At 44.9% G+C, this 9,124-nt stretch overlaps 1 non-coding gene across 1 annotated transcript; it reads right to left on the bottom strand.

Annotated features, from left to right (window-relative positions):
- Positions 1-8,642: 8,642 nt before the first annotated feature.
- trnaq-cug (transfer RNA glutamine (anticodon CUG)) lies at positions 8,643-8,714 on the bottom strand. Its single transcript has one exon. It is a non-coding gene; the product is annotated as a tRNA-Gln (tRNA).
- Between the last annotated feature and the right edge of the window lie 410 nt (positions 8,715-9,124).

The raw sequence follows: 9,124 nt of genomic DNA, 5'->3' as shown, positions 1-9,124 counted from the left end.
GCACCTCAATGTTGCTGCTGCACTTCTGTGTTAAACCTGTTAAGTGTGATGGGCTCTTCATCCTCTTTGGTTCTTCCTTAGAACTAAACAAGCACATTACTCATGCATTCTGCATTAATGTGGAAACTATGAAATCAGTGTTTAATGTGTATTTTGTGTCTTCACCTTAACCTCGTTGCTATAATCATTCTAGACCAAATAACAGCTTCCTCGATGAGAATGGGATTCCAACCCACGATGCAGAGCACAATGGATTAGGAGTCCATGACCTTAAACACTTGGTCCCCTCATTAGAGTGCTGCTGCTCAAAGTAAGTAAGTCCTAGAAGAACTTCCAGCTGACCTGTGATTGGGATGTGTCCAAAAACCCAGCTTTAAGGACATAGTTATTGTGCCAAAGGACTTCACTAGTCTCCTTTTGGTTTCCCACTGACTGTCTAAACAAAGCACAATACATATGACTGCACATAGTTTCAGATGAACATGAACAAGAAGACCTTCAGATTATGATACTGACACAATGACACACAGATGGGAAGAAACAGTATGTTGGGGGTGTGGGGGTTCCATTCAGAGCTGTTGTTACTATACATACATGTTGTACAAATATGAAAGCAGATATTATAATATAAATCTTGAGATTGGGCTTTAAACATTTGTGGAGAATGTGGGCATCCTACTACTACATCCTACTACTGCTTACAGACTAACTAAGTGCTCCACCACTTGAGATAATTCCCTCACACACTGAGCACCAGTAGCCAACTAATGCATTTGTTAACTGGAGTTGAAGTTGACTGCTAAACAAGAGATTCTGCTCTGACAAGTAAAAAGATAAGTCCCCTGTTTTGACCAGTGTTCAAACTATTCACACTTGCAAAGGTGCAAGTTTTTAAAACTGTACAAGTCAGATATTACAAATGTTTTGACTTTACTTTTTATTATTTTTTCTTTACTGTTTTAGTATAGCAGTCAGATAAGGCAAAATCCAGACTTGTCTACAAATCTTCCATTCTGTGCAATGTTATCCTTGTAAAAAGCCCACATGGGATTGTTTCATTTAGGAAGGTTTAAGTGTCTGGTATTATACTCAACTGAGTAACATTTTGTTCTACATGTGACATTTTGCAGTGTTATTATCCATCCACCCATCCAGCTTCTTCCGCTTATCTGGGGCCAGGTCGTGGTGGCAGTAGCCCAAACAGGGATGCCCAGATTTGTCATTGTCAATTTGATATATGTTTTACAAAGTAGTTTGAACATCCTTTTCTGAGCAGCTTTAGCAAACCAGACTGGATCTCTCCCTAACATTACTGTAGGTCAACATCCAGGGTGTAGCTTGCAAAGGTAACGTTACCTCTGCTAAGTAGCTCTCCCAACACTGTAATGCACAATGATCAACACTCACTACTAACACTACCTGATGTTGTAACGTATACTATTACAAACACGTTATGATCTGTATGAAACATATTCCAAAAAATAAAATACAGCCCTCATAAATATTCATTCACACTTACCTTCAGTAACGGTATCCCAGAAGGCAGTTAATTTTAATTTCCTTGAAATCGTGTAGTTACATCAAGGTTGCAAGATTCACATGACATCATCGTTTGCTTGGAACTGATTGGCTCTTTTGCCCCATTTGTTAGACCTTATTAGGAACTTTAACATTTGAACCAGGGGTCTCCTGATTTGAAGAGTGGTACCAAGAATGGAAGCAATGCTGGCTGACTGGAGAGAGAGCACAAAAGCAACACCCCATGATCCAGGTAGAATTGTTGAAAAATGAGGCCAGAAGACACATTGCACATCTTCTTTAATTCTCCTTTTTGCAAGATTTAGGGTAGACTTAGAGTATCTCTGGACCTGTAACCCAAAGTTTGATCTGTGGAAACCCTCTCTGCTGTAGCCACTAATTTCCAGTCTTATCTTCCCCTTTGCTGCTGATGAGACATGTTCAGTAACAGCCATTGTCCACATGTTGGATTTGATTAAATTCCTTTAGTTATTTTTCCCTGTGTTGGCTCATTACACACACTCCTTCAACTTTTAGAGGTAAACCCATGTAAAACCATGAGCTCAGGTGGTGAGAAGAGACACTTGTCTGGTAATTTGGCTGAATGGTCTAAGATGCTGGATGATGGCTCAAATTTTGACATTGTATAAGTTGTTCCTGCAAAGTTTTCTTTTTTCAGAATCTTCTCCTTAAGAGTTAACTTGTTATGACTTGGATCTTAATGGAAGACACACCACATAGATTCAGTGTTTGCTGGTTATAATAATAATAATAATACATTTTATTTCATGGCGCCTTTCAAAGTCTCAAGGTCACCTTACAGATAGAAAAGGAAGCATACAGCATGATATACATAGAGTGCATTAAAACAACAGTAACAAGAATACATAAACGGCGGGAGAGAATGTAAAGGCAAAAGCGTGGATTATCTAGGAAGTGGGCGAAGTACAGTACAAGTAAATTGAAATACAGAAACCCAGATGACAGAACAACAAATATGAAACAGTATGAGACAATATGAAATAGGCAGAGGGTGGTAGGACATCACGGGCTGCTTTGAGAAGTTAAGAGAGTTAGGTGGAAAACGCTATACGGAACAGATATGTTTTGAGTGATGATTTAAAAGTTGATAAGTCCGGAGACGACCGGATGCGATGAGGGAGAATGTTCCAAAGGCGGGGCGCAGTGTGGCTGAAGGATCTAGCGCCCATGGTGGCCAGGCGCGCTGTAGGGGTGCAGAGGAGAGTGGAACTGGAGGAGCGGAGAGGACGAGGCGGAGAATAGATATGAAGTAGTTCAGTGATGTATGGTGGGGCAATAGAGTGGAGGGCTTTGTAGGTGAGAAGGAGGATTTTATAGTTTATACGGAAGGACACAGGGAGCCAGTGAAGTTGTTTAAGGACAGGGGTGATATGATGTGAGGATGGAGTTCTGGTGATGATTCGGGCAGCAGAGTTCTGGACAAGTTGAAGTTTGCGAAGTGATTTGAGAGGTAGACCAGTGAGGAGTGAGTTACAGTAATCCAAACGAGAGGTGACAAAGGCGTTAATGAGTATTGCCGTGCTATCGGTGGTGAGTGAGGAACGGATGCGGTTTATGTTACGGAGATGGGAGTAGGCCGACCGGGTAGTGGTATTGATATGCTGAGTGAAGGAGAGAGTACCGTCTAGGATGACACCCAGGCTTTTAACTTGGGGGGAGGGGGGGACAGTATTGTTGTCAATTTGAATGGAGAAGGTGCTGGTTTTAGAAAGGGTGGATCTGGTGCCCACGAGGAGAATTTCAGTTTTGTCAGGGTTGAGTTTCAAAAAGTTATGGGTGAACCAGGATTTGATATTATGTAAGCAGGTAAGGAGGGAGGGAGGGGGGAGGGTAGAAGATGGAGCAGCAGAGAGGTAGAGCTGGGTGTCGTCTGCATAACAGTGGAAATTGATGTTATGTAGCCTAAGGATATTTCCGAGAGGAAGGAGATAAATAATAAAGAGGAGGGGCCCCAGGACAGAGCCCTGAGGCACGCCACAACTGACAGTAGAGGGCTGGGAGTGGAAGTTCTGGAGATGGACGGACTGGGTGCGGTCAGATAGGTAGGAGGTGAACCATGAGAGGACCGAGCCGGCTATGCCGATGGAAGCAAGGCGATGGAGGAGAATATTGTGTGAGATGGTGTCAAAAGCTGCAGTTAGGTCAAGGAGGATGAGGATGGAGACAAGGCCAGAGTCTGCGGCTACTAGGAGGTCGTTGGTGATTTTGACCAGGGCAGTTTCAGTGCTGTGAAGTTGGCGGAAGCCAGATTGAAAGTGTTCGTATAGGCTATTGGCGGAAAGGTGGGTATGGACCTGGTGGTGAACAACTTTTTCCAGGATTTTGGAGAGGAACGGGAGATTGGAGATAGGGCGGAAGTTGTTAAGGTCGGCAGGATCGAGACCAGGTTTTTTTAGAATTGGTGAGATGATGGCTGTCTTGAGTGATGGGGGTACGATGCCAGAACTGAGGGAAGTGTGAATAATGTGGGTAAGATGAGGAAGGAGAGAGGGGAGACAGAGCTTGACGAGGTTGGTTGGTAGGGGGTCAAGTTTGCAGGTTGAGGGTTTGGATTTGAGGATCAGGGAAGAGATAACCGTGGTGGGTGGAATGATAAAACTCGAAAGCAGGGAGGATACTGGTAGAGAGGGAAGGGTACAGTGGAGGCAGTTCGCAGTGTCACAGATGGGGGGAAATTGCTGGTGTATATTTTCGATTTTTGATGAGAAGAAATCCAGGAAGTTATTGCACAAGGTGGTGGAGAGTGAAGGGAAGAGAGGAGTATCGGGAGGGCCCAATAAATTTTTGACAGTGGAGAAGAGGGAACGCGTGGAGCCAGAGGCGGATACAATAAGCGAGGCATAGAAGTCAGATTTTGTTTGAGTAATGGTTTGCTTGTACTTCAGTATGTGGTTTAGGTATAAGTCCTTGTGGGTGGATGAACCGGTTTTTTTGAAGAGACGTTCAAGGCGGCGGGCTTGGGTTTTGAGGAGGCGGAGTTCGGGTGTGTACCATGGAGCAGAGTGCGTAAAGGATACAGATCTAGTTTTGAGTGGGGCGAAGGTGTTGAGTAGATTTCGTAGCTCACAGTTGAAATTGGATAACATGTTGGAGAGGGACGGTGTGTAATTAGTACATGAAAGGTTGTTGAGAGCAGCAGTGAAGGAGGGGAGGTCGATGTTCTTTAAGTTACGGAAGGTGATGGTGCGGGAGAGGTGGGTTTTGAAGAGAGGTAGTTTGGAGTTAAAGCAGACTAGTTTGTGGTCGGAGAAGAAGGTGTCGAGGGTAGAACATGACTGAACTGTGACGCCAGAGCAGCAGACTAAGTCGAGGGTGTGGCCTAGAGAATGTGTTGGGGAGGTGATGTATTGTTGGAGCCCAAAGCTGTCCAGACAGGAAATTAGGTCTTTTGTAGCGGTGTTGTTGGGATTGTCGAAGTGGATGTTAAAATCACCAAGAAGAATTATGTTGGCTGACAGAGAGATGAGGTCAGCTAAGAGGTCAGACAGTTCGTCCAAGAAGGTCGGGTTAGGTTTTGGTGGGCGGTAGATAGTGGCCAAGAAGGTTGGTGTGTGACCATGAATACGTGCTATGAGAGCTTCAAAGGACTGGAAGGTGATAGTGGGGTGGATGGATATTTTGTATTTAAGGTTGTACAGTATGGCGAGGCCGCCACCGCGTCCCGAGAGGCGTGGATGGGTGAGATATGTGAAGCCAGGAGGAATAGATTGATTAAGTTCAGTGAAGTCGTTGGGCTGCTGCCAGGTTTCAGTTAAGCACAGGATGTCGAGATTGTGTTTAAGAATAATGTCAAAGATGAGGGATGCTTTTTGAGAGAGGGAGCGAACGTTAAGAAGCCCAAAATGAGTGTTGTGGAAAGGTGTCGAGTCCATGTTTCTGGGGATGTTAGCTAGTACAGAGTGGTTGATCTGGCGTATACCTGATTTTCTAGGCTGAGGTCGGGAGGATGACCAGATGGAGGGGATTGGTAGTATGGAGTCAGATAGTCAGGCATGTGGGACAGAATGGACAGATTGTCCAGTGTTAGTGTGTGGGGTACAGTGAACTGCATGTTGAATGTTGGTGGAAAGTATATGGGAGCCCAGGCGGTTAGGATGCAGACCATCTCCTGCAAAGAAGGCAGGTCGGTTCCAGAAGAGGTTGAAGTTGTCAATGAATTGGAGATTGTAGGACAGGGAGACAGACTTGATCCAAGTGTTGAGACTGAGGATTCTACTGAAGCGGCCAGAGCCTCTTCCAAACGTGGGGATGGGACCAGACATGAAATAGTCTTACCACAGTTGCTTAGGAGGTGGAGGAGAGAGATAAAATCCTTTTTAGTCAGTTCAGACCGGTGGAGTGACGTGTAACAAGTTCCAATATGAACAATCACTCTAGAGATGGAAGACGGAAGTGTTGGCAGTAATCCAGGAAGCATGGCCAAGATGTCAGAGGCCATAGCTCCAGGGAGACAGTGAGTAGTGGCGTTGAAAAAGCGTACATTCCTTATAATTGAGTCTCCGATGATTAACGTGGTTGGGGGGAAAAGGGGGCGTGGAGAAGACGCCAGTAGTTGGCCGTTTGAGTCGTGTCGTCTTGCTGACTGGCGGGGAGGCGGGGCGGTGACATCAGGGTGCTGAGGTGGAAGATGGAGGCGGCAGTTCGGTTGGTCCGTAGCTAGGGAGCCCGTGAGTGTGCCTGAGCACGGCCTCGCGAAGGATCCTACGGCGCACTGATGTAGTAGCTGAGGCGGGATGGAGACTGTTTTCCTCTCCGCCGTGGCAACGGGCTCCGCGAGGAGCACTTGGACTAAGGCGGGGGCGGCGGGTGTCGTCAGAGGGGAGCGAGAGCAGGTGACGGCGCTGAACGACATTGGCGGGTGACGGGGGTTGTTGGGAAACCGGAGCGGAACGATCCGGTACGTGGTTAGCGGATGAGGCCGTATGTAGGTCCGGGGTGGCAGAAGACAGAGGTGCAAATGGATTGGAGAGGTCTAGAGAGGGACGCGGAGACCCGTGGTGATATCTTTTCCGCCCACGAACCGCAACCTCGGTCCAGGAGGACCGAAGACATGGTGTAGAAGAGGAGGAGGGTCGAGGACAGGTTGACGGGTCCCATGGGGCAGTGTCCTGGAGAGTGAAGGTAAGTGTGGAGATCTTCCTCGACTGCTCGAGGGCAACGTCCCTGAAGCTAGTCAGTATGGAGTCTTTCTGTTGGAGATCGTGAGAGAGGCGCGTATTTCCTGCTTTAATTTGGTGATTTCATTGTTTGCTAGACGGAGTAGTAGATTGGCATTGTCCGAGTTGGTATTGTCAGGTAGTGTTGGCGTTGTTGTTGTTGCTCTTGGTGTTGGTGGCGTTGTAGGAGCCTGGCTGGTTGTGTCGATCGCCATCTTGTCGGTCGCCATCTTGTCGGTGATGCAATCCAATGATGGTACTTGTTGACAGTAAATTTTAAGATGGTGTGTTAAAACACCGTTAATTGTGTAATTGTTGCTTGTGTTGCATAGTGGTACATGACAGAGCTCATGCTTGTTGATGTTGCCTTGAACAGCTACTGTTTACAAAGCACACTCAGTATTCTAAATGTTTGCCTTATTAGACTTGCCAGTGTCAATGGAAAAGCTGGTAGTAGTAGGATTTAAACCCATGCCTCATTTGAGGTTGGAGCTTAATCCAGTGCCACCTGTGAACACCACAGTCTCTCTGTGCTTCTTTGATGAGCGTACCTGACAGAGGCTACACTGTACAAGTCCAACCAATGACAGGGCTAGCTCCATCTCTCAAAAGCCAATGACATGACAGTATCCACTACTGGGTTCCTGTGTCTGACCACGTGGCCAATGGACAATGGCCTAGTGTCTGACTTTGGATCAGAAGATTGAGGGTTTGAGTCCCTTTGTGGTTGGAGTTTTACTCAAGCTGGAAGTGTTGTAGTTTGGTCTACAGTAAGGTGAACACCAAAGATGTTCTATCCATGGCCCATGGCTGCTGTTTGGCTTGTTTTCAACTATTCCTACATACATTCTTAGAGAGGAAATGGCGGAAGACAAAAGGAACTGGTATCTTCCAGAACACACCTGATCCAGGTAATAAGCAGTGGTAAGGCAGTCTGCAGATCGTAGACCTTCCTCATCTTGGCTTGATCCCCGTTGTAGCAATGCTGATGTTCATGCTGTCTTCCAATCTATGGAAACGTTCTATGACACGTCTATGTCTGATCATGTCAATATTTTATGGTCTTGATGTGGTGAGTTTTCCAGAGATGCTGGATAAAGGTAACAGCAAGCATGTTATGTTCCGCTGTGGATAATGAGAAATATTTTTAAAATATCCAATCTGAATGGACTACCTCTTTTGCTTTCAGTCAGATGCACATTGGTATAAATGCATATCATAGTACTACAACACAAACACTGCTCTAGAACAAAGGTGCCATGTAATGAGTGGGGTTTGAACCTACATCTCTAGAAGAAACTACAATCTGAAAGCAACACTTAGATAACTCAGTCATGGTGAGCAGCGCTTTGTCATGAACTTTAGAATTAGTAGAAGTAGTAAGTCATCTGGTACTTTTTGTTTTTTGCATAGTATTAATTGGGACATAGTGCTTGCCTTGCATACTGGTTTTCACATAATATATAGTAGGAAAATATGCCACAATTCTAACGTAAATAGTAACATAAGAACCTAAACGTGCTTATAGCGCTGTTGTAGTCCAGTAGTAGCTTGATACTCTTTCATATATAGAAAAAAAATGGTGAAAGAACACACTCCTGTGGAGAGTCAATAGAAGAGTAATGGTCGTTAGTGTGTGTTCTTTATTTGCCGGGTATAGCTCAGTGGTAGAGCTTTTGACTGGTATCCCCATTTGCAAAGAGTGTTCTACAGATAATTACCTGTATTGTGTGATCCTGTATTCTCTGACTATATTCAGAGACTCTGTTCTTTGGGAGCTAGAACTGTTTTCTATGTAACAGTGTAGCTGAAACATATTGAATGTGCAGCTGAACTTCCTTTATTCACTACTCATTGTGCTGATAGGTTATTGCCTGATATCTCATGTGTCAGAAAAGTAATGTTTTATTGCTGCTTTTCTTGAAGAGGTCCCACTGAGAGTTGAACTCAGATCACTGGATTCAGAGTCCAGAGTGCTAACCATTACACCATAGGACCCTGTGATTGACACATGCTGTCATCAGAAACTGTGGCTACTCGACTCCACTGAACTCTTTTGTTTTGTTTTTTTTTTTTGTTTTCCAATACATTTTATGGCATACAATAGATTCCTTTAACAGCAAATCACAGCTTATTTTGCTGTGGTGCTGGTCTGTTTCCAGGCTGAATAAAATAACATAAACATCTGGTACAAAAGCTTGACTTCCAACTGCCTAGTTTGATTATGGATGCCTTGTTTTTGACACATAGTGTCTGTGATATTTCTGGTAACACACAAATGCACCAGTGGACGTTGGAAAATCAGCATGTTGTGACAAATGTCATCTCAGCATTTGTGTGTTACCAGAAGTAGTTTGTAGTTTGTCAAAAATATGCATCCATAATCAAACTAGGCAGGTGGAAGTCAA

This window comes from Mastacembelus armatus, unplaced genomic scaffold (genome assembly GCF_900324485.2).
Source record: "Mastacembelus armatus unplaced genomic scaffold, fMasArm1.2, whole genome shotgun sequence".
NCBI lineage: Eukaryota > Metazoa > Chordata > Actinopteri > Synbranchiformes > Mastacembelidae > Mastacembelus > Mastacembelus armatus.
The sequence above is the reverse complement of the archived record's forward strand: the minus strand, read 5'-3'. Positions and strand labels throughout refer to the sequence as shown.